Source organism: Dipodomys merriami, unplaced genomic scaffold (assembly GCF_024711535.1).
Source record: "Dipodomys merriami isolate MVZ:Mamm:240054 unplaced genomic scaffold, mDipMer1.0.p SCAF_53, whole genome shotgun sequence".
Classification (NCBI taxonomy): Eukaryota; Metazoa; Chordata; class Mammalia; order Rodentia; family Heteromyidae; genus Dipodomys; species Dipodomys merriami.
Genome location: NW_027206102.1, coordinates 7427708 through 7454125, shown reverse-complemented (window position 1 = coordinate 7454125; position 26418 = coordinate 7427708). Strand labels below are relative to the sequence as shown.

The following is a 26418-nucleotide window of genomic DNA, read 5'->3' as shown; positions in this document are numbered from 1 at the left end:
ATGTGCTTGACCTTCATTGAAATGATGAGAACTCTGCTTGATGCTGCTCAGTGGAGCAGAGGGGAACCCTCCTTTCTCTGCGGGTGTCAACCATTCACGTTGTACGTTGAAGTTTCTATTCCCACTGGTTACCATTCCTCGGCCAAAGCTGTTCTATGTGATTGAGTTTTCAGCTCTCGCCAAATATTTGTCTCCTGGGAGATTGGTCCTTCTAGGACACTTCACCTGGATGAGTTTTGCTGGTTGGTCTCACATGGAAAGGAGCCAGTGAACTATTACACTTGGATGTGTTTTGATGGGGTGGGTCAGTGGGAGGCAGGAAGGAGGCCTAGGCCATTCTCTATTGCTTTCTTGATTCAGTGTGACATTGGTGATCATCATGGCTTCCATCTGTGTGGTCCCTAATGGACGGTCCCTTGTGCACAAATCTGACTCTCTGTGGACTCTTATAACACTTCTTCTGAGCTTTCATCTCCTTTGGCCTTGGGGAATCCACAGCTCTCTTTTGCTGCCAATCTCCATGTGGCTCAGTGGCCCTTGTTTATTCTTTAACCTCCTACCCATCACTTCTTTCATCCAGTTGGTTCACACAAGTGAACTGAATTTATGTGTGTGTATGTGTGTGTGTGTGTGTGTGTGTGTGTGTGTGTGTGTGTGTGTGTGTGTGTGTGTGTGTATGTAAGTACTTAGACTTGGGTCTCTTTGCTTGTTTTGAGTCCACTCAAGACTTGTGTTCTACCCCTTGAGCCACAGCTCTACTTCCTGCTTTTTGGTCAATTGGATATCAGAGTTTCACAGACATTTCTGCCCAGGCTGGCTTCAAATCTTGATCTTCAAACTTCAGCTGCCTGAATAGCTAGGATGACAGGCATGTGCTACTAGTACTGGGATTTCCATGTGGCATTTTGTTTCCTGCTTAGACATGGAGCAGATGCTCCTGCTGAATTCACTCCTATGTGTTCCAAGTTGTTTTTTGGTTATTTCACAACCAATTACGTCCAGACCATCACCAAGATCATCACATTGGCTGCCTGCCCCGGCACATATCGTTGCCCCTCCCTGAGTTCTTGGTCAACTAGAAATGTGAAGTCATTATGATGAGGTCATTCTTTTTGGAACTTGATTTCAGAACTAGGTTACCCAGGCTACAGGCTTGCCGCCATCTTAAGGACTGTTTATGAGTGAGCTACTGTATTCCTTCATTCTCAACATTCTGCTCTTAAATAAGGGTATCATAGCATTCCTTTCAAGCTAATTACTGATAGGATGAAGTGAATTGACATACATGGCAAACTTTTCATACAGGACAGTGCTTACGGGTGGCCTTCATTGTCAAGGTAACCATGCTTTACATACTAGAGCAAACATTTGATCAAAACACATCACTTGTCTTTTATTGGATGCCGATTGTCTCATGGGCACTGCAAACAGTGATGCTGTGGTGCTTTCTGGAGCCAGGTATCTTGGGAAGGAAATGGTGAGCCATTGTGTGTGTATGTGTGTGTGTGTGTGTGTGTGTGTGTGTGTGTGTGTGTGTGTGTGTGTGTGTGTGTACACGTCTGTGTGCATGCATGGGTGCATGTTCTGGTCCTGAGGCTTGAACTCAGGACCTGGGCACTGTTTCTGAATTTTTCTGCTCAAGGCTAGTATTCTACCACTTGTGCCACAGTTCCATTTCTGGCGTTTTGGTGGTTCATTGGAGGTAAAAGTCATAGGGACACTCCAGACTAGGCTGGCTTTGAACCATGATCCTGAAATCTTAGTCTCCTGAGTAGCTAGGATGACTGTTGTGAGCCATCAGTGCCCGAATTGTAATTGTTTTTTTTTTCTTTTTTCTTTTCCCCAGCCTTGTTTGAGTTTTCTCAGGTGCTCCCTAATGTGTGATGGAGATGTATGTGAAAAGATGATTATAAGCAAAAAATATTGTGTGTTGGAAAATGTGTTTAATTCACCCTGGCTACTGGATATCTTTGCCTAGCAACAATGTGCTAGAGTGGTTATTTATTAACTCTCAGAATTGCTGGGCTGATCTGAACTGTAGGTACCATCTCTGGTCAGCTTTGCAGGAGAAAATCCCATTCATCAGCCTGAGAAAAGATTCACATTGAAAATTCAAGATATGAGCCAAGTACTGGTGGCTCATGCCTGTCAACCTAGCTGCTCAGGAGGTTGAGATATGAGGATTGTGGTTCAAAGCTAACCCAGGCAGGAAAGCCCATGAAACTTTTATCTCCAATGAACCACCAAAAATCCAGAAATGAAGCTATGACTCAAGTGGTAGAGTGTTAGCCTTGATCAAGGGACAGTGCTCAGGTCCTGAGTTCAAGCTCCAGGACTGGCAAACGTGTGCATGAACTTACCCTTCAAACCCCTTACCCACAAATTCAAGATATGATTTCTACTAAATGGTTGTCATTTTCTGCCATCTATTACAATAAAAAAATAATCCATAGTTGGGATAATATAGGGAGGGTAAGGTGATAGGGAAGCTAGAAAATATATTCAAAAAATTAAGCTGGAATTAGGAGTGAGGGTATAATCAGGCTAAAAAAATAAACAGTCTGGCTGGGTGCTGGTGACTCACATCTTTAATCCTAGCGACTCAGGAGGCTTGAGATCTGAGGATCCTGCTTCAAAGCCAGCCTGGGCAGGAAAGTGCATGAGACTCTTATCTCCAATAAACCAAAACTGGAAGTGGCACAATGGCTCAACTGGTAGAGTGCTCGGCTTGAGCTGAAGAGCTGAGGGACAGCGCCCAGGACCAGAGTTCAAGCCCCACATCATCAACAACAACAACAAATAATAATTGGTGGAAAAATCATTAGAACCACAAGAAGTTGAATCAAAAACTGTTTCAAGAACCCACAGACCTGCCTTCTTTCTAACACTTTCGTTTTTTTTTTCTTTTTTCCATATGTAGAGTAAAGATTTCTGCTCCAGAGAAGTAAATAGGTGTGGGAATAAAAAGTGCCATTTTTTGGTAAATCTATGACCAGAAAGAATATCTTAAATACGATCATGAGGAGCAGACTTCCATGTCACAAAACCCCTTTGCCAATCCAGATCCACCGTGCCAGTCTTGCATAATAGTAGCAAAATGAAGAAAAACAACCAAAGGATAATTGAGAAGTTGTTAGGCAACCCTTCATCCAGGTGACCAGTTTGTGAATAAGGGGCTCCAACCCACATAGAGACATGAAGTCATCTACGAAGGTCCTAATTCTCTGTTTGTCAAAAGCCGTCAAATTTTCCCAGTCCTGGCAACTGGCAAGATACTGTCAGCTAACTTGTGTGAGGTTTTGTGGATGATTTCAACCTTGTATTGTTAATCTGAGTTCCTCAGGGGTCACAGTGGGTCATGGAAAATCTTAGGGTTCCCTTTTCTTTCTTTTTCTATCTTTTTTTTTGTCAGTCATGGGACTTGAGCTCTGGGCCTGGGTACTGATCTTGAGCTCTTCAGTGCCCTACCACTTGAGATACAGCACACTTCTGGTTTTCTGGTGGTTAATTGGAGATGAGTCTCACAGATATTCCTGCATTGGCTGGCTTTGAACTGTGATCCTCAGATCTCAGCCTTCTGAGTAGCTAGGATTACAGGCATGAGCCACCAGTGTCCAGAGGGTTCTCTTTTCTATTCGGGAAATCTCTTTTCCACGTACCATTCCAAAGATACCTAAGAAACCAGAAACAGAACTTGATTATTTTGTGGCCCTTAGGATTGAATTTAAAGTCTCACATTTACCATGCAAGTACTCTACTATGTTTGCTATACCCTCAGTCCTGTTTACTTTTAGAGTTTCTTTCTTTCTTTCTTTGTTTCCCTCAGATAGGGGTCTCATGTTTTTACTCCTACTGACCTTGGACCACAGTCATTCTACCTTTGCCTCCAGAGTAGCTGGGATTATAGTCATGCATTATCATGTCTGGATTTTTTTTAAAGTATTTGTATTAAAGTTTGAATTCAGGGCTTTGAGGCTCAAGGCTGGTGTTCTACCCCTTGGGCCACACCTCTACTTCTTGCCTTTTGCTGGGTGGTTGGATATAAGACCCAGAGGATTTTCTGTCTTGGCTGGCTGAGAATTTGATCTTCAGATCTCAGCCTCCTGAATAGCTAGGAGTGCAGATGTGGGCCACCAGTGTCTTTTCCTTCCTTCCTTCCTTCCTCCTCCTCCTCCCACTCCTACTCCTCCTTCTCCTTCTCCTCCTCCTCCTCCTCCTTCTCCTCCTCCTCTCCTCCTCCTGATCCTCTTTTTCTTCTCCTCTTCCTCCTCCCCTCCTCTTCCTCCTCTTCCTCGTCGTCCTCCTCCTCCTCCTTGTCCTCCTCCTCCTCCTCGTCATCCTCCTCCTCTTCCTCCTCCTTTTTAGGTAGGGTCTCACTAAATTTTGTCTTGGCTAGCCTTCAACTATGGTTCTCCTATCTCTACCTCTAGAGGAGTGAGGCAGCATAGCTGGAAAGGAAATAGAACTTTTGCCTGACTCACTGGGGTGACAAGAGCAGCAGGAAATCATATCATCTCAACCGTCTCTGAACCTTTTCTAATTCATTTCTTCCTCCCTCTAAACTTTGTGTGTGAGTGTGTGTGTGTGTGTGTGTGTGTGTGCACGCGCGCGTGCACGCACATTTATAATTGTGCTAGTACTAGGGCTTGGACTCAGGGCCTGGAGCTCTCATTTGGCTTTTATTGCTTAAGACTTACTTTACCATATCGACCACAGCTCCATTTCCAACCTTTTTTTGCCAGTCGTGGGGCTTGATCTCAGGGCCTGGGCACTGTTCCTAAGCTTTTTTTGCTCAAGGCTAGCGTTCTACCACTTGAGCTACAGTGCTACTTCTGGTTTCTCTGTGTATGTGGCACTGAGGAATTGAACCCAGGGCTTTAGCCATGCTAGGCAAACACTCTACCACTAAGCCACCTTCCCAGCACCTGTTCCCAATTTTTTGCTGGTTGATTGGAGATCAGGCTCTCACAGACTTTCCTGCCTAGGCTGGCTTCAAACCGAGGTACTTAGATCTCAGCCTTCTAAAGAGCTAGGATTATAGGCACGAGCCACCAGCATCCAGATTCATGCCATGTTTTTTTGTTTGGTTTTTTTGTTTTTGTTTTTGATTCTGATCCAGATTATAAGCATGTCTTGGATGGATTTATATCCTGCTTAGGGCCATAGCCCACACAGTACAAAGTAGAGTTTATCTTCACATGAGGTGAATTCTCATGGGCATTTAGTGGTGAGGATTACATAGTGTGGGCTATTATAGGACCCAGGCAGTATGTGATAAAATGGGAAAGCACACAGCAGAGACCCTGACATCTCTTTGATGGCCACAAAGGGAAAGTCTGGATTTCCTCCTTCTTGACATAAGTTTCCGTTTTGGATTCTCCACATGTGAAGTTGCTCTGAAGCGATCCTTCTTTGATCTCCAACAGAACACGCTTTGTAGAGCATCTCCATCCCTGACCCCCTGTGCCTCTCCTTCCAACAATAGCCAGATATTCTTCAGAGATAATGCCATCTGCACAGTAGCTTTGTGTCTCCTTCATGTCCCTCAGAGGTAGGGGCGGGGAGGCTTCAAACTTAGAGACCTACCGCATTACTGAAAGGTATTTGTTGCTTTTCTTTGAGATAAATGGGTGTCAGTGTCTCTGGGCAAAAGGAATCAAACTTTGCACAGCGATTCTCAGATCTCAGCCTCCTGAGTAGCTAGGATTACAAGGTGTGTGTCACTGACACCTGGCTGGATTTTTTTTTTTTGTCAGACCTGGGGGTTGAACTCAGGACCTGGGCACTGTCCCTGAGATCCTTTTGCTAAAGGCTAACACTCTACCACTTGAGCCACAGCCCCATATCCAGCTTTTTCTGTGTATATGGTCCTGAGGAATCAAACTCAGGGCTTCATGAATGCTAGGCAAGCACTTTACCACTAAGCCCTGCATTTCAAGCCCTGCATTCATGTTTGAGAATGGTTTTCTTTCTCTTGTCAGCCCTTTTTCCTTCTTGTAGTTTCATGAGAACCTCAATTCCTTTCTCCTGAACACCACCAGTTTCTCCTCCAAGTGGAAAAGAGATGAAAAGGATTCAGAGTTTCGTAATGCTTTGTTTTGGCTTTATTTTTCTTCTATTGATTTCTTTGTAATTAAAAAGGTCATAGAAATGTGAGGGGCTGGGAAGGTGACTCAGTGGTAGAGTGCTTGCCTTGCATGCCTGAGGCCCTGGGTTCGATTCCTCACCACCACATAAGCAAAAAGAAAAAGCCGGAAGTGGCACTGTGGCTCAAGTGCTAGAGTGCTAGCCTTGAGCTGAAGCGCTGAGGGACAGCGCCCAGGCCCAGAGTTCAGGCCCCACGAACAGGCCAAAAAATAAATAAAGAAATGTGAGAGAAATGGTAGAAAGGTGGACGGGATCCTAATAGATGAGGTGGGTGGAATATGGTGAATAATGGTGAAAGCATGTGGTTGTAGAGAATGTGGACTGACAATCATTCCTTCATGCTGAGTTTTTGGCGTAGGGAAGCCAAAGGCCCAGGGAGGGGACTTGACTGGCCTGTGGAATTTCTGTGGGCAGGGCTCTCAGCGAACAGCGCCCCTGGTGGCCAAATCTAGTGTAGCAGCGCAAGTTATTTTGGGAAGCAAAGAACTGTCTGGCTCCCCACTCACCATGCAGAGACAGGAGAAATGAATACACCCGGGGACAATTTTTTAGATACAGCCATAGAATGCACACATCTCTCTAGAGAATCAGCCTCTGTGGGCAGCTGGTGGTTTAGCTAAGAAGTACAGGGTTGGAAAAGAAAGGAGGGAGAAAGAGCAGGGATGTTGGTTTCTTGTTTTTAGCTCTGTTAGCGTCTTCTGTCCCCTGTGCTAAGCAAGGTATTGTCAAGTGACTTTTTCAGAAGTGCAGTGTTGGATTGCTCTGCTGGTACTCAGAGACTCTCAGACAAGCATCTTCTTCAGTCCTCTATTCAATAGTTTTCCTGCTGACCCATAAACCACACATCATCTCTGGGCATGGTTCTGTTTCTCTCTCTCTCTTTTTTCTTCTTGGTGCTGGTTTTGGGGCTTGAACTCAGGGCGAGAGTGTTGTCTCAGAGTGCTGTCTATAACTTGATCCACAGCTCTACCTCTGTTGTGTGTTTGTGTGTGTGTGTGTGTGTGTGTGTGTGTGTGTGTGTGTGTGTATGTGTTTGGTGCTTAATTGACAAAAAGAGTTTCATACATTTTCCTGCCTAGGCTGAGCTTGAATGATAAGATCTCAGATCTCAGACCTCTCCTCAGATCTCAGCTTCCCATGTAGCTAGGATTACAGACATGTGCCACTGGTGCCCGACTATGGTTACCTCTTCTTCCTTTTCTCCTGTTTCTGTGGTTCCTTTTGTTCATTCCTGGCCACCTCCATTTGGTGAAGAATGTTTTAGCCATCTTCTTTTCAATCCCTTACCTTTTCAAGAATCCATGTGTGATATGATCACCAGATGCAATCTCTTTGATCATAAATGGGATCCCATTTTACTTCCTGAACTGCCTGTTACACAGTGGCCTCAACAAATGGCCTATCTCCTTCCGTTCTCACAATAAGCCTATGATCAAAGCAGTTGTCTTTTATAAAAATTGCCAAACTGTGGGTCAGTGGCTTATACTTACAATTCTAGCTGAGATCCGAGGATCATGGTTTGAAGCCAGCTTGGGCAGACAAATCTGAGAGCCTCTTATCTTCAATTAACCACCAAAAATAAAGAGCTTTATGTACAGCACCAACCTTGAGCTGCAAAAAAGCTCAGGAGCAGTGCCTAGGTCCTGAGTTCAAGCTCTAAGACTGTCAGATGCACATGCACATACACATACATGCACATACACACACACACACACACACACACACACACACTTGTCATTTTATAGTTAAGAAATGGAGACACAGGTTAAGCAGCTTGTCCAAGATTAACTCACTGACAAACAGCAAAGCTAGGGAATAGACTCATGCCTCATGGGCTCCATCAGTCACACTTGTTCTTCCTGGACTGCCATATCAGCTGCAGAGCTCTGCCTGGTTGTTGGCAACATGAATTATGGCATCTTGAGATGGGTGGCAAATTCCTGTGCATCACTTGGCAGAGCTGAGCCTGGTGAAGCTATCTGGGTAGCCCAGGTGGACATTGTCTCAACAACAGTGATATATGAGAGAGAGAGACACCAGGGCCTCTTCCTTCTTCTGATTTTGTGCAGGAGGAGTTACAGCTTCAAGGAGAGTGAGAATTTGTCTCTGGTTCCTGGGCTATTGCCAAACCTGCCTTGTAGAGGCTGCTTCTGCTTAGGGATTATCACAAATTGCTGGGCCCTGCACCTGACAGCCAGCCAGTTGCACGATGTGTTCAGAAAGCCAATAGAAGCCACCACTGCAGAAGCTGTCTGTTTATGTTCCGATCCTCCTCATCCATCATGCCAGACAATGGAATCAGTGTAACAGTCACCTTCGTCCCAGATGAGGATTCAGGGTTGAGGTGTCACGTCTCTGGGGGACAGAGGACCTTAGCTCCCTCGGGGAAGGGCGGTCACCTCCTTCTGGCACGTTTGGCAGGCATTTCCTCATTCAACTCACATTTGTTAATGCATGTATTGAGCAAGTTGCTGATGCCTAGCTACTGGTAGCAGCCAGTAGTCTCTGAACTTTTCTAAAAGATGAGATGAAACAAGTGCTACCATTCCTCCAGGGTAGTCAGCAAGAGTCTGAAAGTTTAGTTCCGAGATTGCTGCTAACCGTGTGTGTGTGTGTGTGTGTGTGTGTGTGTGTGTGTGTGTGTGTGCGCGCGTGCGCGTGCGTGCGTGCGTGCACGCGCACACACTTGCCAGTACTGAAGCTTGAACTTAGAAGCTTCTGCTTGCTCTTGTTCAACTTCGTTGCTCATGGCTGTTGTTCTACCACTTTATCCATACCTGTACTTTCTTGTGCTGGTTAATTGGAAATAACAGCTTCCCAGATTTGTCTGCCCAGGATTCTCAGGTCTCAGCCTCATGAGTAGCTAGGATTATAGGCATCAATGTCGGCACACAGCTTGTTGCTAATTTTTGAATAAAAGTTCAGAAAGCCATTTTCATCCTTGGAGCCAGAACTAATCCGTTGCTTTTCATGCATGATCTCTCTCTTTACAATTGCTGATTTAAAAATAAATAAATGAGGGCTGGGAAGGTGGCTCAGTGGTAGAGCGCTTGCCTTGCATGCCTGAGGCCCTGGGTTCGATTACTCAGCACCACATAAGCAAAAAGAAAAAAGTCAGAAGTGGCGCTGTGTCTCAAGTTGTAGAGCTGAAGAGCTGAGGGACAGCTCCCAGGCCCCAGAGTTCAGGCCCCTTGACTGGACCTCCCCCCAAAAAAAATAAAAAAATAAAAAAATGATCCTTAGTTATGGTGGGCCACTAAACCTTTCAAAAGGCTTAGAAGGGGACTGGGAATGTGGCTCAGTGGTAGAGCGCTTGCCTTGCATGCATGAGGCCCTGGGTTCGATTCCTCAGCACCACATAAGCAAAAAGAAAAAAGCCGGAAGTGGTGCTGTGGCTCAAGTGGTAGAGTGCTAGCTTCGAACTGAAGAGCTGAGGGATAGCACTCAGGCCCAGAGTTCAGGCCCCAGACCGGACACCCCCCTCCCACAAAAAAGATACATTTCAAAAGGCTTAGAAACCAAGCAAAGGCTGGAAGTATAGCTTGATGGTAAAGCATTTGTCTAATGTATATGAGGCCCGGAGTTCATCCAAAAGCACAAAACCAAATAGCAGCCAACCAAAATTCTTCCTCCTGAGCTCTAGCCTCTCTCCAAAGTGACAGCTTTTCCTTTCTGGAAAGCCGTTTGGGGACACGTAAAAAAATATGAGGGTGTTCTGTGTAGAACCTTGATTTTCTTAGCTAAACCATTTATCTTAGAAGCCTTTCTGTGCCAGTGCGATATGTTGAATTTATTCTTTTTAAAGATTGTGCAGGATTATATTGTAGGGATGTGCAATACTTAATGATGCAACTCAATGGATCTGTGTGTGTGTGTGTCAGTACTGTTGTCTAGCACTACCACTTGAGCCATAGCTCCACTTCTACTTTTTGTTGGTTAATTGGAGATAATATCTCACAGACTTTCCTGACTGGGTTAGCTTCAAATTTTGATCTTCTGATCTCAGCTTCCAGAGTAGCTGGAATTACAGGTATGAGCCACAGGTGTCTAGCCCCGTTTGATATTGACAGATGCTTGTCGGTTTTTTTTTTTTCTTTTCTGGTTGTTTTATATACAGCTCTACAATTTCCTTGGCATACTTTAGGCTAAATGCTTAGTGAAGAAACTGCTGATTCAGAAATGTGATTTAATTTGTTATAGCTGTTTCCGTATTGTCTTCTGAAGCATCCTACTATTCTATGAGACTATTTTTTCCTTACGATTTTCCTTCTTTTGGCCAATCTTGCAAAACCCATTTTCTAGTATGTGGAAGGAATATCCTGTTATCTCTAAAAATGACTTACAACTTCATTTAAAAAATTCTTTTGTGCTACTATATATGTTTGTATTCTGTCCTTTTTTGGAAGGGAGTTTAGTGAAAGTGTTATTGTTCATCTGTGTATTCATAAAGGTATTTTTGCTTTTTTTTTTTTGGTGAGTCGTGGGGCTTGAACTCAGGGCCTGGGCACTGTCCCTGAGCTATTCAGTTCAAGGTTAGCTATCTATCACTTTGAGCCACAGTACCCCTTCCAGTTTTCTGATGATTTATTGGAGATAAGAGTCTCGGAAACATGGAAACATTCATTCATGGGCTGGCTTTGGACCTCAATCCTCATATCTCAGCCTCCTGAATAGCTAGGATTACAGGTGTGAGCTACCAGCACCTGGATTATTTTTATTTTTTAAGTTGTCTAATAAGAAAAAGGTTTTAGAGAGAAAGTCCACCTATATGAATGTAACCAAAAGCTGCTTGGCTCTAATTGAGGAGGCCAGAAGGAAAGGTAAGAGTGTGAGAATCATTTGATTGTAAAAACAATCCCACCTCATTATTCTATAGGGACTTAGCCTGTGATGGCCTTGATCCTTTGTGAGTTCCTGTAAGTAATGTACTAGTCTGCTTTTCCTAGTACTTGTGCCTAATTTGCAATTGTCATAGAGCAATGGTGTTTGGGGTTGGAGGCATGGCTCAGGTGACAGAGCACCAGCCAATGAGCAAAAACATCACATACCCAATTTGAGTCCCAGTCTCAAAAGAAAATGTGTGAGGAAAATAAAGTATTACCTGATTGAAATATTACATATAAACATCCTAATCACACAGTTTCAAATCTTTATTTAAATCATGGACCCATTTGAGTTGATTTCTTCTTTTAAAACTGCTTGAGGTAGGGATCTGATTTTATTCATCTGCAGGCAAGATATCTAATTTCTCCAGTCTCATGTATTGAAAAGATTGTCCCTTTTCCAGTACCTTCCTGTCTTTTCTGGGCATGGTCAAAAATCACTTGGCTCTAGATAGTGGGGTTTATATATAAGCTCCATATTCAGTTCCATGCATCTAAATGTATTTTTAAATATATTTTGTGCCTGTCCTTGGGCTTAAATTTAGGGCATTCAGTTCCATTCATCTAAATATGGTTTTAAATATTTTTGTGCCTGTCCTGGAGCTTGAATTTAGGGCCTGGGTGCTGTCCCTGAGCTTCTTTTGCTCAAGGCTGGTTTGACCACTTGAGATACAGCTCCGCTTCCAGCTTCTTTTTGCTTCAGATTAAGATCCTCAGATCTCAGCCTTCTGAGTCTCTAGGATTAAATATATGAGCCACCGGTGCCTGGATAGTTTTTCATTTTGAAAAAAAGTTTACAGAATCAAATACTTCTTTCAAGGATAATTGAGTATATATAGTAATCAACAATTTGAATTTTGTACCTTTAAAAGGGTGTGTCAGCTAGGCACTGGTGACTCACATCTATCAGTCCTTGCTACTCAGGAGGCTGGAGATCTGAGGATCATGGTTCGATGCCAACTCAGGCAGAAAAGAAGTCCTTGAAATTCTTATCTCCTCTTAAACACCAAAAAGCTAGAAGTGTTGCTGTGGCTCAAGTCGTAGAGTGCTAGCCTTGAGCACAAAACCTCAGGGTCAGGGTCCAAGCCCCGAGTTCAAGGATCAGTTCTGGCACACATGCTCCACTAAAGAGAAATAGTAGTTATTGATCATCCCCAATACCCCTTTAATGCACAAATCCCATCTTCATCATTTGAATCCTTCCTGTGAGTACTACATAGGTGATTGCATGAATATTGGAAGCTTACTTTAGGTGAATGTCATTCTTTGCTAAGCCACAAAGACATGATTCTAATTTTATTTTCTGTGGACTTGCATATGTGCATATATACATATGTATATATGTATATATGCATATATATACATATATACATATATGTATATAATTTGTGCATAAATACATATATGTGTATATGATTTAATGTAATTATAATGCAATATATGTATAATATAATGTATAATATAATATATGCTAATGTATATGCATACATAAATTATATAAAATTATATAAATATGTAAGTAAATGTATACATAAAATTTATGTATAAATTATATACATATGTGATTTAAAATTAAATATAATTAAAAAATTTAAATTAAAAATTAAAGTATGCCTCCATCAGCCATACTGTCCTTATGTGTTCTAATTTCTCTTCACTATTTTCAGACATATTGAGTGTACAACCGATTGTAGAAAACATTGTACAATAGATTCTAGAATATATTCCAGACCCAATCCTGGAGACTATTCCAGTGCCTATTCTAGAACCCATTCAAGAAAATACTTTCTGGAAATGTTCTAGAACATATTTTTGGAGCTATGACCTTTTGAGTTTCTGACTTGTTTGAACCTGTATATGCCCCTATTTCTCTCTGTGTTTTCTGTCTGCTCTCCTATAGGGGTCTCTCCTGTTGTCATCTTTGTGAATTCCTTCTCTTCTTTTCCCCAACTGAACCTCATGTCCATCACCTTGCTTTTTTGCTCTTGTCATCTTGGTGAAGAGCTTGTTTTGTTTTTTAAATATATATTATTATTGTAAAGATACTGTACAGAGGGGTTATTGTACAGAGGTTACAGTTGCTTGAGTAGGGTAATGAGTACATTTCTTATCGATCATTGTTATCCCCCCTTTGTTTTTCCCCTATGGTTCCTTTCCTCCCCACCTCCCTAACTCCTCTCCCCACTGCCCTCCTCCGTGCCTGAAGTTGTAAAGTTTGTTTTCAACATACTGTCTTGTACATCTCATTGTTACAATGAGCCAACCTCTATCCCTATTTAAGCATCTTGTTTTTTCCCTTCCCCTCCCCAAATAAGAAAAATGTATATACAAGAATCAGGACACTAGAATCAAATACAGTGAAAACAGGGGTTATACCATGGGAAAGGAACATACCAAAGAAACCAAAAAACCCACATACTACATTATAAATATGTTAAAAACAATAGCTAGAAAGAAAAAAAAAACACTGTCTATCTTGGGGTTCATTTTGCTTAACATCATCTTATGGTCATATGTACAGAGCTTTTGACCATTGCTGCATGTCCTAGACACATACCAGTTATTGCAAATAAGAGAAACTATGGGACCTATGTTTCTTTGGGCCTGGCTTATTTCACTTAATAATTTTTTCCAAGTCTTTCCATTTCCCAACAAATGGGGCAATATCATTCTTTCTGATGGAGGCATAGAATTTCATTGTATATATATACCACGTTTTCTTGATCCGTTCATCTACCAAGGGCATCTCAGTTGGTTCCATACCTTAGCTGAGATAAACATAATTGTACTGGTAGCTTTAGTGTAGTCTTGTTTGTGATCATTTGGGCCCCAAAAGTGGGATTGCTGGGTAATAGGGGAGCTCTATGTGGAGTCTTTTGAGGAACCTCCATATTACTTTCCAAAAGTGGTTGAACAAGTTTCCACTCTCACCAATAATGCAGTAGGCTTCCCTTCTGTCCACATCCCCTCCAGCATCTGTTGTTATTAGCTTTCTTGATTCTAGCCATTCTAAGTGGGGTGAGGTGGAATCTCAATGTTGTTTTGATTAGCTCTTCTTTTATGGCTAGAGAAATTGAGCATTTCTTCATGTGTCTATTGACCATAGTGAAGAGCTTCTTTGGGGAGTTTTCTAAGAATAGACACACAGGAACAAACATTGTAAAGAAAATTGTTTTCTGAAATTTTACTGGTTTAATCTCTGCACTTCATTGACCTTTGACTTGGGAAGAGGACTCTGGGTTAGAAATTATTTTCTCTTCTCATTTAAAAGGCCTGGTTTCATTTTTAAAGTTTCATGAAGTTCTATTGAGTCAGCATTGGTATGTATTCACGTGGTTTTTTTTTTCTATAAGGGAATTTTTAGCTTTTTAACTATTATTTTAATATTAATATAATTTAAATTTTAATTAAAAAATCTAAATATAATTTTAATGTAATTTATTGTTAATATATTTTAATATAATTTTAATGTGTTGTACAGAGGGCCTACCATTTCATAAGTCAAGTAATGAGTACATTTCTTCTTTTGGAAACTCTCACCCCTTCCTTTACTTTCTCTGTTTCCCCTTTCCATCCCTGCCCACAAGTTATGTAAGTCATTTTCCACATAGTGTCTGCTGAATAACATGAGTTCATTTGTTTATTCTCCCTTCCTCCCTTTCTGGGCCCTTTCTTTACTCATCTCACAGAAGAAGAAAAAATCAAAAATACCATCACCACCAAAAACAACATTTGTATATTTTGCTCTTCATCTGGAGAAATCGGAAATTTCTTTGGTCATTGATTGTTGAGCACTAGCCTTGACTTATGTCTGTTTTATCCTGTACTGATCTTTTTGTTGTTGTTGTCTGTTGTGGGGCTTGAGCTCAGGGCCTGGACACTGTCCCAGAACGTTTTTATGCTCACAGCTACTGCTCTACCACTTGAGCCACGGCACCACTTCTGAGTTTTTGAGTTTTAGAGATAAGAGGCTCACAGGGACTTTGCTGACCAGGTTGGCTTTGAACAATGATCCTCACATCTCAGCCTCCTGAGTGTGTGAGCATGTAATTACAACTCAGCTTGGGCTGAGCCTCTCACTGTGGAAACTTAGGTAGGAAAGAATTAGAAAGTATTCTGTGATTACTGCCTTTCTATTCTTCCCCCATTTCTGTATCAGACTTCCTATTACACAGGTGCTGGAATTTCTGGATGGATTACCTGTCTTTCTAGTATTTTCTTCCTTGTTATCCATTGTTTACTCTTTTATGTATTTATATTTGCTAGATTATCTTCTACTCTGTCTTATGATCCTTAGGTTTTTTTTTTCCCCCTACCATCCCCTAATCCTTAGGTTTTTATTTCTCCAATCACATCCTTATTTTCCAAGAGTTCTTTCAGTTTTGTTATGACTCCTTTAATAGAATCATATTTTAACTTTATGGATTCAGGGTCTCTGGCTGCTCTCTCTCACAGGCTACTAAGGACAAATTTTGTTTTTCTCTTTCAGTTTTTCATCTTCCTGAATAGTGTATGTTCCTGTCTCCTCTCACCTCTGACCCCTCCAAAGTATATTTTTCCTGTCTTGTCTTTTTCTGTTGTTGTTCAAGTCTTTTCTCATACATCAATCTTCTTTGGTTATCTGCTTATATTTAAGCATGGATACCACTGATAGGGTTCATCCAGAGCTTTTTCTGTGCATGTATGTTTGCATTTTAAGAAGATTGGTTGTGATGACTTAGGAGAATTCTGAGGGGTATTTTCTTCTTGAGGTCGTTTCTCCGTGAGATGTTTGGGTTCTGCAGAAAACAATTTCTCATATCTTGCTGAGAAAATGTGGCTATCTCTGCTTTGGTATTCCAATTGGAAATAAATGCTAAGCCCAGCGCTGGTGGCTCATGCCTGTAATCCTAGCTACTCAGGTGGTTGAGATCTGAGGATCTCAGTTCAAAGCAGCCCAGGCAGGAAAGTCCTTGAGGCTTTTATCTCCAATAAACTACTCAGAAAACCAGAAGTGGTGCTGTGGCTCAAGTGGTAGAGTGCTTGCCTTGAGCTGAAAAGCTGAGGGACAGCGCCTAGGTTCAGAGTTGAAACCCCACTACTGACAAAAAAAAAAAAAAGACAGAAGGAAGGAAATGCTAGAGTCTCAGCAACCTCAGGCTTCCTTATCTACTCTGAGATCTTGGTTTTATTCATGCTTCAGAATCAATTGTCAGCATGGTTTGGGGTACAACTCCCCTAAGTTACGGAGCAGGTGTGGAATGGTTTTTCTTCTTTTTTTTCTCCAAGTTTTTTTTTATTATGAAAATTTTCAACCTTTGTTTTTTTTGCTGATCCTGGAGCTTGAACTCAGGGTCTGCTTGCTGTCCTTTAGCTCTTTTGCTCAAAGCTGGTGTTCTACCACTTAAGCCAGACCTCTACTTCTATCTTTGTGTTGGTGCATTGGAGATAAGATTCTCTCTAATTTTTGGCTTAGACTGGCTTTGAACCATGACCCTCAATATCTCTGCCTCCTGCATAGCTAGGATTACAGATGTTAGCCACCAATGCCTAACAATTGTGTTTTATATGACAACTCTTGGATCCTTTCACCCTTTTAGGTTTTATACATAAACCCTTGCAATCTCCAATTTCCATACAGGCACAGAGAGGCAGTTTTACACAAGAAGAGATTCATGTCATGGAGGCAAGGAGGAGGAACCAGGAATGGAGTCCCAGTTTTCTACTTCTGGATTCTGGCAGGTAATAGCTATTTCAGATCCAATTGTACAATAAACAAGCACATTTATTCTCACATGTTCGGATGACCAAACTGATGAGTTTTGGGGGGAAAATAGGAGGCTCCAACTGACCACTCCTCCAAGAGATTTCTATTTGCCTGAGGCACTGGATATTATATTTGCAGTCCAATGATAATGGGGTTAACACGGATATTCATAATGGCGTGCATTCATCTGTTGTCTGACCTCTGGAAACCTTCAGAATCAGAACAGGTTTGCTCAAATGAGTTCTATATTTAGTCCTCATCCAGATGTTATACAGAGTCCCTCAGAGTGCCCGATATTTAGTAGGGTCTTCAGTTATTTGTTGAAGGATTGCCATAAATCACTCAAGTCCTATTAATCAAATGGTCAATCTTTTAATCATTGAGTTGTCAAGTTGAAAGGGCCTTTTAGTCTGTGTCATACCTGAGGTCTAAACATTTTTAAAAATGAAGTCAGGCATTGACTCTACCCTCTTGTACTCTGTTATTAACAATCTTCTTTATCCTCCCATTGATCTCAAATGTCTGGCTCCAAATTCTATTTGTGTGACTGTTCTTTCCCCAAGAAAGCCCATTTGCAATTGCTCTTGTTTTATTCTATTTTTTCTTTCCTTTGTGTTCTTGAGCATAAGGTCTCCCTGTATAAGCCAAGTTTGACTTCTAAGGAGTCCCGAGTGGCCTTGAACTCATGACTTTCTGCTGATTGGGATTATAGACATTTACTATTTCATACCCACCCTGCAACAAGTTTTTCCTGCATATCAATTAACTAATGTTTATATCATCAAACATACCTGCAGAATGGCTTTTGATGATAATAGGAGTTTCAGGACCAAACAAGTAGCCATGAGCCTTAGAGATTTTGTGCTTTCTCCTGCGGTTATATAGCCTGATAAGCATTGCAGAAATCTTTGCAATATTTCTGCCCTCTAGAAACTCATAGTCTGGATGGAAAAAGTAAATCCAGACCAATTAGGGGAGCTTTTGTTGTGGTTTCTTTGAAAAGGGAACTAGTAGCGTGGGCTCAGATTGAGTGCACATGACAGGAAGTGCACACCCCAAACAGCAAATTTCTTCTTTATATTTGCCTAACTTTCCACCAAAATGTCAAGACTTTGCCTACTTTCATCACTTGTATGGCCAGTGTCTAGAACAGTACTCAGATATTTCAGGGAAGAAGAGGAAGAGGTGAAGGTAGATGCATGGGGTAGATTCAGAGACTAACAGCTATAATAACTTTTCTTCTGAGGATACGTGTTTATTGTTGCCCCTAGTAAGTTATCTCATGAACACATATCCAAAACAAAAGCAAACAAAAAATTCCCTTCCATCTCTGAAAGCATCTCATTCTATGACTTTATAAACTGTACAAGTGCTAGTGGTTAGTAATAGCAGAAGTTTGGTTATTTCAATAGCTGGTGGAGGACAACATAGTATGTATTTTTGAACTGGATATTGAGCTATTTTATTCCCTGAGGTTATACTTCTGTTAGTTTTTCTTTAATGTAGCCAAAGGTAGGGAGCGTCTCCTAGTCTATCACCAGGTTCTGTTTGCAGGTCTCAAGGCGGCTGCACACCGACCTACTAATATGGCTAAAGTCTATGATGTTAAGATAAGGACTAGAAGAAAGTCCGGCGGCATACCCAGAGAAATTACAGGGAGCTTTTTCACAATATAACCCTTATGATTTGAACACTCCCGAATCTACTCAAATGCTTATGTTTTCATACATAAATCAGGCTGCCCTGGACATAACGAGAAAATTACAGTCATTACAGAGATTAGGAGAAAGAAATGTGAGGGAATTAGTTGACATGGCAGAGAAGGTGTACAATAAGAGAGAAACTTCAGAGCAGAAAGAGGAAAGGAAGAAAGGGAAAGAGAAGTGGAAAGAAAAGAGAGAGAAAATGAACAAGAAAAGAATCTGACCTGGGTCCTGCAGCAACAACAGGCATTACATAGGAAGGAATTGAAGGAGATTCTGGCTGTGACTCATGTCGGGGATAGGGGACCCTGGAGACCCAGAAGGAATGGAAATGATTTCCAAAAACCCAGGCTGAGACTGGGGCGAAACCAGTGTGCATATTGTAAGGAATAAGGGCCCATGAGTGTCCCTTTAAGAAAGAAGAAGACAAGAAAACCAGGAACGGAAAGTCCTTTCCACCCAAAAGTCCCCAAGTCCTAGCAGCCAGAGAATTAGACTAAGACAGTGACTAAGGGGGACGGGGCTTGGAACCCTTCCCTGAGCCTAGGATAACCTTAAGAGTGGAAGGGAAACTTGTGACGTTCCTGGTTGATACAGGGCATAAAACTCAGTATTAAGGGCCAACAAGGGAAAAATAAAAAATAAGAAAGCTATAATATAAGGTGCCACTGGTATCAAAACTTATGATTGGACTACAAACAGGACAGTGGACTTAGGAAATGGCCAAGTGACACATTCCTTCCTAGTTATCTCAGAGTGCCCATATCCTCTTCTAGGAAAAGACCTCTTGTCAAAAATGACAGCCCAAATCCAATTTACTGGAGGAGGAATGAAGGATCTAAATGAAGCAGGAGAACCAATGAAAGTGTTAGTGACTTGTGCCCAGAGGAATATAGATTTCATCAGACTGAATCCCCCAAGAAAATTGAGTTTGAGGTTGAATTATGGTTGAGAGAATACCTGAAAGCCAGGACAGAAACAGCAGGAATGGGGTGGGCACAGCATATGCCTCCTATCTTTGTGGAGCTGAAATCAGGAGCAGATGCAGTTTAAATAAAACAATATCCTATGTCCATTGATACCTGAAAAGGCATAATTCCACATATACGGAGGTTGATAAAAGGACTCCTCATACAGACTCAATCAGCATGGAACACCTTTACTGCGCATTCAGAAGCCCAACAGCTTTGATTATAGGCCAGTTCAGGATCTGAGAGAAGTAAATAAAAGAGTAATGGACATTCATTCAACCGTGCCAACCCCTTATGCTTTGTTGAGTTCCTTACCTCTGGACAGGAAATGGTATTCAGTCTTGGACTTAAAAGATGCTTTTTTCAGCTTTCCCCTGGCCCTTAAAAGTCAGGTATTGTTTGCATTTGAGTGGTATGATCCTGAGGGAGGCGTCAGCAGACAGCTAACATGGACTAGACTTCTCCAGAGATTCAAAAATTTCCCTACTCTGTTTGATGAAACACTGCACGAAGACCTACGTGAGTATCAGGAAATGAACCCAGGTGTGAGTCTGTTGCAGTATGTTGATGATCTACTGATAGCCACTAAGACCGAATTAGAATGCAGAGAAGGAATTGCCAATCTGTTACAAACTCTGGGAGAGCTTGGGTATCAGGCATCGGCCAAGAAGGCCCAGCTTTGTAAACCAGAAGTACAGTATTTGGGATATATCCTCAGAGATGGGCAGAGGTGGCTGACTGAGGCAAGAAAAGAGACTGTGTTAAAGATACCAACTACAAAAATTCCAAAGCAAGTGAAGGAGTTTCTGGGGACTGCAGGATTCTGCAGAGTGTGGATACCAGGCTTTGCAGAAATAGCCCCTCCCCTGTATGAGGCCACAAAACTAACACAACAGCAGGCCTTTGAACTTCTGTAGTGACTCCTCTTGCAGGCTCCAGCATTGGACTTTCCAGGTGTATCTAAACCTTTTACCCTTTTTTGTGGATGAGGAGGGAGTGGCTAAGGGGGTGCTAACCCAGAAGCTAGGACCATGGAAAAGGCCTGTAGCCTATTTATCAAAAAGGCTGGACTCTGTGGCAACCGGATGGCCACTGTGCTTATGAATAATAACAGCAGTGGCTCTCCTGGTTAAAGATGCCACTAAGATAACGCTGAGAGAGCCCTTGACTGTGGCCACTCCCCATGCTCTGGAAGGAGTTCTTAAGCAACCACCTGATAGATGGATGAGCAATGCCAGGATGACCCATTATCAGACTCTCCAGCTCAACCCAGGACACGTAACCTTTTGCATGCCAACTTCCCTCAACCCAGCTACTCTTCTGTCAGATCCTGACTATGAGAAGCTGCTACATCAATGTGAGGAAATACTAGCTCATGTCCATGGGACCAGAGCAGACCTGCAAGACCAACCACTGCAGAATCCTGACCTGACACTGTACAACGATGGAAGAAGTTTCATCAGGGATGGACACAGGTATGTGGGAGCTGCAGTGACCAGGAAGATCAGGCAGTTTGGGCAGAAGCATTGCCCAGAGGGACCTCAGCCCAGTGAGTGGAGCTAGTGGCATTAACAAAAGCCTTAAACATGGCTGGAGGGAAAAGAATGAATGTCTATACAGACAGTAGGTACCCTTTTGCAACAGCCCATATACATGAAGCTATATATGAAGAAAGAGTCCTGCTAACAGCAGAGGGAAAACTATTAAAAATAAGGAACAGATTTTTGGGACTGCTTAGAGTTGTGTGGGACCCGGCACGGTTGGCCATCATGCACTGTACAGGGCATCAAAAAGGGGACACCAAGACAGTGAAAGGCAACAGATTGGCCGATCAGACTGCTAGACAAGCAGCAGCAGGAAAATTAATCGCCTTGGTGGCCAGACACATACATTCTGGACCTAGAATGCTACCAGTACAGGCAGACTACACTAAAGAAGAAGAGGAATGGGAATCAAAACTTCCTATGGCCCAAAAACTAGATGGATGATGGTGCCTAGCTAACTCAAAAAATTTAATTCCCTGAGTTCTAGGACTACAGATGTTAAAAAGAATTCACCGTGCCTCACACATGGGAACCAGGAGGATGCAGGACTTGCTAAGAGGCTCGAAGATCAAGATAAGAGAAGGAAATGAACTAATAGAAGACATTGTTAAAAAATGTAGAGCATGCCAGCTAACTAATGCCAGAAGGGGAAAAAAAGTTAATGGAAGTCGAATAAGGGTGACTAGGCCAGGAACGTACTGGGAGGAGGCTTTCACTGAACTTAAGAAAGGAAAGTTTGGTGACAAGTATTTACTAGTGTTTGTAGACATCTTTTCAGGATGAACTGAGGTTTTCCCAACCAAGCAAGAGACTTTGGGAATAGTGGCCAAGAAGATTATACAGGAAATTCTCCCAAGATATGGGTTTCCTGCAGTAATAGGGTTGGACAATGGGCCAGCCTTTGTATCCAAGGTAAGTCAGGGAATAGCCACTGCACTGGGGACAGAATGGAATTGCACTGTGCTTGTAGACCCCAGGGTTCAGGACAGGTTGAAAGAATGAATCAGACACTAAAAGACACCTTGACTAAATTAGCCTTGGAGACTGGCCCAGACTGGGTGACCCTTCTCCCCTTGGCCCTCTTCCGAGTTAGGAACTCTCCTTACCAGTTAGGATTGACTCCCTTTGAGATCATGTATGGCAATCCACCCCCAATGATCCTTAGCCTCCAATCGGAATTATTGGAGGAGCTGGGTGATGGAGACTTAATAACAACTGTTCCATTCTTGCAGAAGGTGCATGGAGAAATCTGGCCTAAGATAAAAGCCATTTACGAATCTGCTTCTATACCCAATCCTCACTCTTTCAGGCCTGGAGACTTGGGTCCTGGTCAGAAGGCATCACCCAAGGCACTGGAGTCTAGGTTGAAAGGGCCATATATGGTGATTCTGACCACTCCCACAGCTTTAAAGGTGCATGGAGTAACTGCGTGGATCCACCACACCCACACCAAGCCACCTGATCTCTTCAATCCTGAGGAGGAGGAGCCAGAAGCATCTTCAGTGTCAGCATGGGAGGGTGTGACTCACCCAAACAACCAACAACAAGATCAGATCACCCAACAACAAGATCAGAAGATTGTCCAAGGACTGTTTCTACTATTGATAAGTACTGTGGTAAAGGGAATTAACCCTCATGCCCCTTACCAACTAACTCGGCTGGTGACTCCTAAATGGGGCAAACCTATCCCTGTGGCAACAACAGAAGCCCCACTTAATACCTGGTGGCCAGACTTAACAATAGACTTATGTGATTTAGCAATTGGGAGTTGGGATATTCCCACCATTATGACCCTAGCAAACTGCATGAATACAATGGCCAAACAACTTGTACAGCAACAAAAAGACATTGTAACTCACATGGGCTAGACAATAGGCCAGGAGGATGTGCCACCCAAGCCAGAAGATATTACTTAGGGAGATGGCCTATCTATGTGTGTCCTAGGGATGGGAGGAGCCCAGATCTTGCAAAAGGTGCGGTTATGAATGAGACTATTTTTGCAAAGAATGGGGTTGTGAAACCACAGGAGATGGACATTGGAAGCCATCCTCTAACTGGGACCTTATTACTATGGCTAGAAAATGGACCTATCAGGGTGAAAAAATTTGTGGAGCAATTCTAGATGGACCGTGCAAAAAATTCCGGTGTAATCCTCTAACTATTATGTTTACTGAGAAAGGGAAACAATTTCCTGTTTGGGCGCCCAATGGAGGACATGGGGACTGAGGTTACATAAGGATGATTATGACCATAGATTAATTTTCAGAATAAACCTTAGACAAGAAGTCATTAGAATAGCCCCGGTGGGCCCTAACCAGGTTATTCAGCCTATTTGGCCCAAGAAAGCCCCACCTGTACCACCCCAACCAGAAAACTAACTAGCCCTATAGTTACAGAGTAACACCCTACATTATTAGGGCAGCAACCCCCAGAAAAGTAGAACCAGTGAACCTAGTACTAGCATTGCCTAAAAATCCACTAATAGAATTGGTTATAGGTTCCTTTGCATTATTAAATGCCTCTAACTCAGAATTAACTATCTCTTGTTGGCTATGCTATGACACTGTACCACCTTATTATGAGGGGATAGCAGTGGTAGGTAATGTAACCAGGACTGTGAACCAAAAGGAGTGCAGATGGACTAGTCAAGTTGGATTAACAATGGGCCGAGTTACAGGTCAAGGGATCTGCATAGGTGAAGTACCTCAGGATATGAATTAGATTTGCAACAAAACCATAAAACTGCCTGAGAAGGGGACTGAACAGATGAAATATTTGATTCCTCCTAGCAATATATGGTGGGTGTGTAATCAATCTGGACTAACTAGTTGTGTGCATATAAAAATTATAATGTAATGAGGAATTTTAATATTTATATGAAGCTCCAAAATTTAAGAAAGATAGATATAAAAGAGAGCCTTTCACAGCTCTTACAATTAGCCTGCTGTTAGGTGCAAGCATTGGAGGGTTAGGAACAGGAATAGCGGCTTTAACAAGACATGAACAGCATTATTCAGCCTTGAGGGAATCAATAGATGAAGATATTAAAAGAATAGAAAGCTCGATTTCCCACTTGCAAGATTCCTTAACTTCTTTAACAGAGGTGGCCTTACAGCACAGAAGAGGACTAGACTTCTATTTTTACAACAAGGTGGACTATGAGCTGCATTGGGAGAAGAATGCTGTTTTATGTAAATCACTCAGGGGTAGTGAAAAATAACATAACAAAAGTTAAGGAAGGATTAGAAGAACGAAAGAAAAAATGAGAGTCTGGACAGAGATAGTTTAATTTTTCTCCTTGGACAACTACCTTAATTTCTATGTTAATTGGACCCTTGCTTATATTACTGCTATTGCATACTGTTGGGCCTTGCTTGCTAAACAGATTGTTACAATATATAAGGGAAAGTTTGGAGACTGTAGAATTAATGGTACAACACACCTATAGTCCTGTAAACATATCTGATGTTGAAACTGAGATGTAATTTCATCAAGATTGATAACTGTGTCAAAACTCAAGGGGGGAATATCAGAACCAAACTAAAGCCATATTGTGATAGCTTCAAAAGTTGACTTGTGTCAGTCTTTAATTCCTGTTCCAAGTTAATGTTGCAAAGGTTGCAAAAATGAGATGAACAATAACATGTTTGCGCAAAATTTTTGAGAACTGTTATTTAAAGATTACAGAACACCCGAGAACAGGATGGTTTTATGACCCAGTCAGCAGAAGATTAACCACAAGAGTTGTCTGCCTTGACGGCTCAAGCAGACACCTGGTCCTGACCAATCAGAATCGAACTTGTCCCTAAACCATAGCATTGCTGTAATTTTGTGGTTTTTGCCTTTATAGGCCCAGCTGTACTGTTGCTCGGGCCCCCCTCCCTTCCTCTGCTGCGTCCGGGGGTACAGGACGAGGCCTGAGCCTTGGCTTGTTGAATAAACCTTGCATTTTGCAGTTCGGGTTGCCTGGTCTCTCGGTAGTCGTCAGAGGGTCTCTGGGACTTGGGTATAACACCTTCAAATGGGAAAGGGAAAGAGGAAGTAATAGTGGTGGGAGAGATAGTGGCAAGTGCTTTTCTAAGGCATGCCTGTGTGCAGCTGAGTGGACACACCTCAGCCTCCAAGATACCACCTGGTTTCTTGGAAATAGCTGCATTCCATCCCCACTCTTCTTGTGTTGTCTTCCTTGGGCCACCCTTCTGAGGGGACAGTGCTGTCAGCTGTCAGTTGAGTACCACAGACCAAGCACATCAGCCATGCTAAGGACATTCAGGTTGTGTCTGCTGGACCTACTGATCCTGTGTCCATCCTAGGAACACATGCCTGGTCACAGCACGGTCAACTACTTTCCACATTCTGGGTCTACTTCCCCTTCACACCTCAGGAACTGCACAAACCAGGAATACATAGGGCCTCTCACACAGACACTTGTGACTTCAGTGGTAACCTCCCAAGCCTCTTGCTGCCCATTGGGTCTGGGATTTGAGGCAATGAGTAGGGCTAGACCCCTATGCCCACTGCATGAGGGATGGTACCCAATGAACACCTGAAGTTTCAGACTTAAAGTCTCCCATCTGCGGTTGTTTAAACAACATCTCTATATGGGCACTGTCATAAATAGGACTTTGTAGCTGGGCGGCAGTGGCTCGTGCCTGCAATCCTAGATACTCAGGAGGCTAAGATATGACATGTTTGACACCAGACTGAGCAGGAAAATCAATGAGACTCATATCTAATTAACCACAGAAAGCTTGAAGTGGAGCTCTGGACCAAGTGGTAGAGTGTTATCCTTGAATGAAGAAGCTGAGGGACAGCACTCAGGTCATAAGTTCAAGCCCTAGTTAGGCAGGTGGTAGGGATCGAAAGGTGGTGTAAATAGTTAGCAAGGCCTAAGATAAGCTCATTATCAAAAACGCGAAAGAGATTAAGAAAAACTAGTACGAAGAATGGGAATGAAGAACGACATACCATCATTGAGTATCCTACAAACAACACCAATAGCTCCAAATATTAAACACCATGGAAAAATATCTAGAGGTTACAAAAACTGACTTCAGAAATTTCAGAACATCTGGGTGGCTTTAATTAATAATGCATGACATCCTTTTAAAAACAGAAGAAGTGTGGCACACATTTGACTTCTTGATGGATTCTACCAAATATTTATGAAATGAAATTTGTAAAGATGAATTTGAAAGTTACCTGGGTTAATGGTTATGTGAAGAGACAGACATATTGATGAACATAGAAAAGATAGCCAGGCCCAGGGGCTTTTTTATCTTTTTTGTCGGTCATGAGGCTTGAACTCTGGGCCTGGGTGCTGTCTCTCAGCTCTTCAGCTCCAGGCTAGTGCTCAACCACTTGAGCCACTTCCGGTTTTCTGGTAGTTACCTGGAGATGAGAATCCCGCAGACTTTCTTGTCC

At 42.4% G+C, this 26418-nt stretch overlaps 1 pseudogene; it reads left to right on the top strand.

The window, feature by feature from the left end:
• The window catches only part of LOC138811457 (uncharacterized), a 66412-nt pseudogene extending 44974 nt beyond the window's left edge, over positions 1 to 21438 (top strand).
• Positions 21439 to 26418: the final 4980 nt, after the last annotated feature.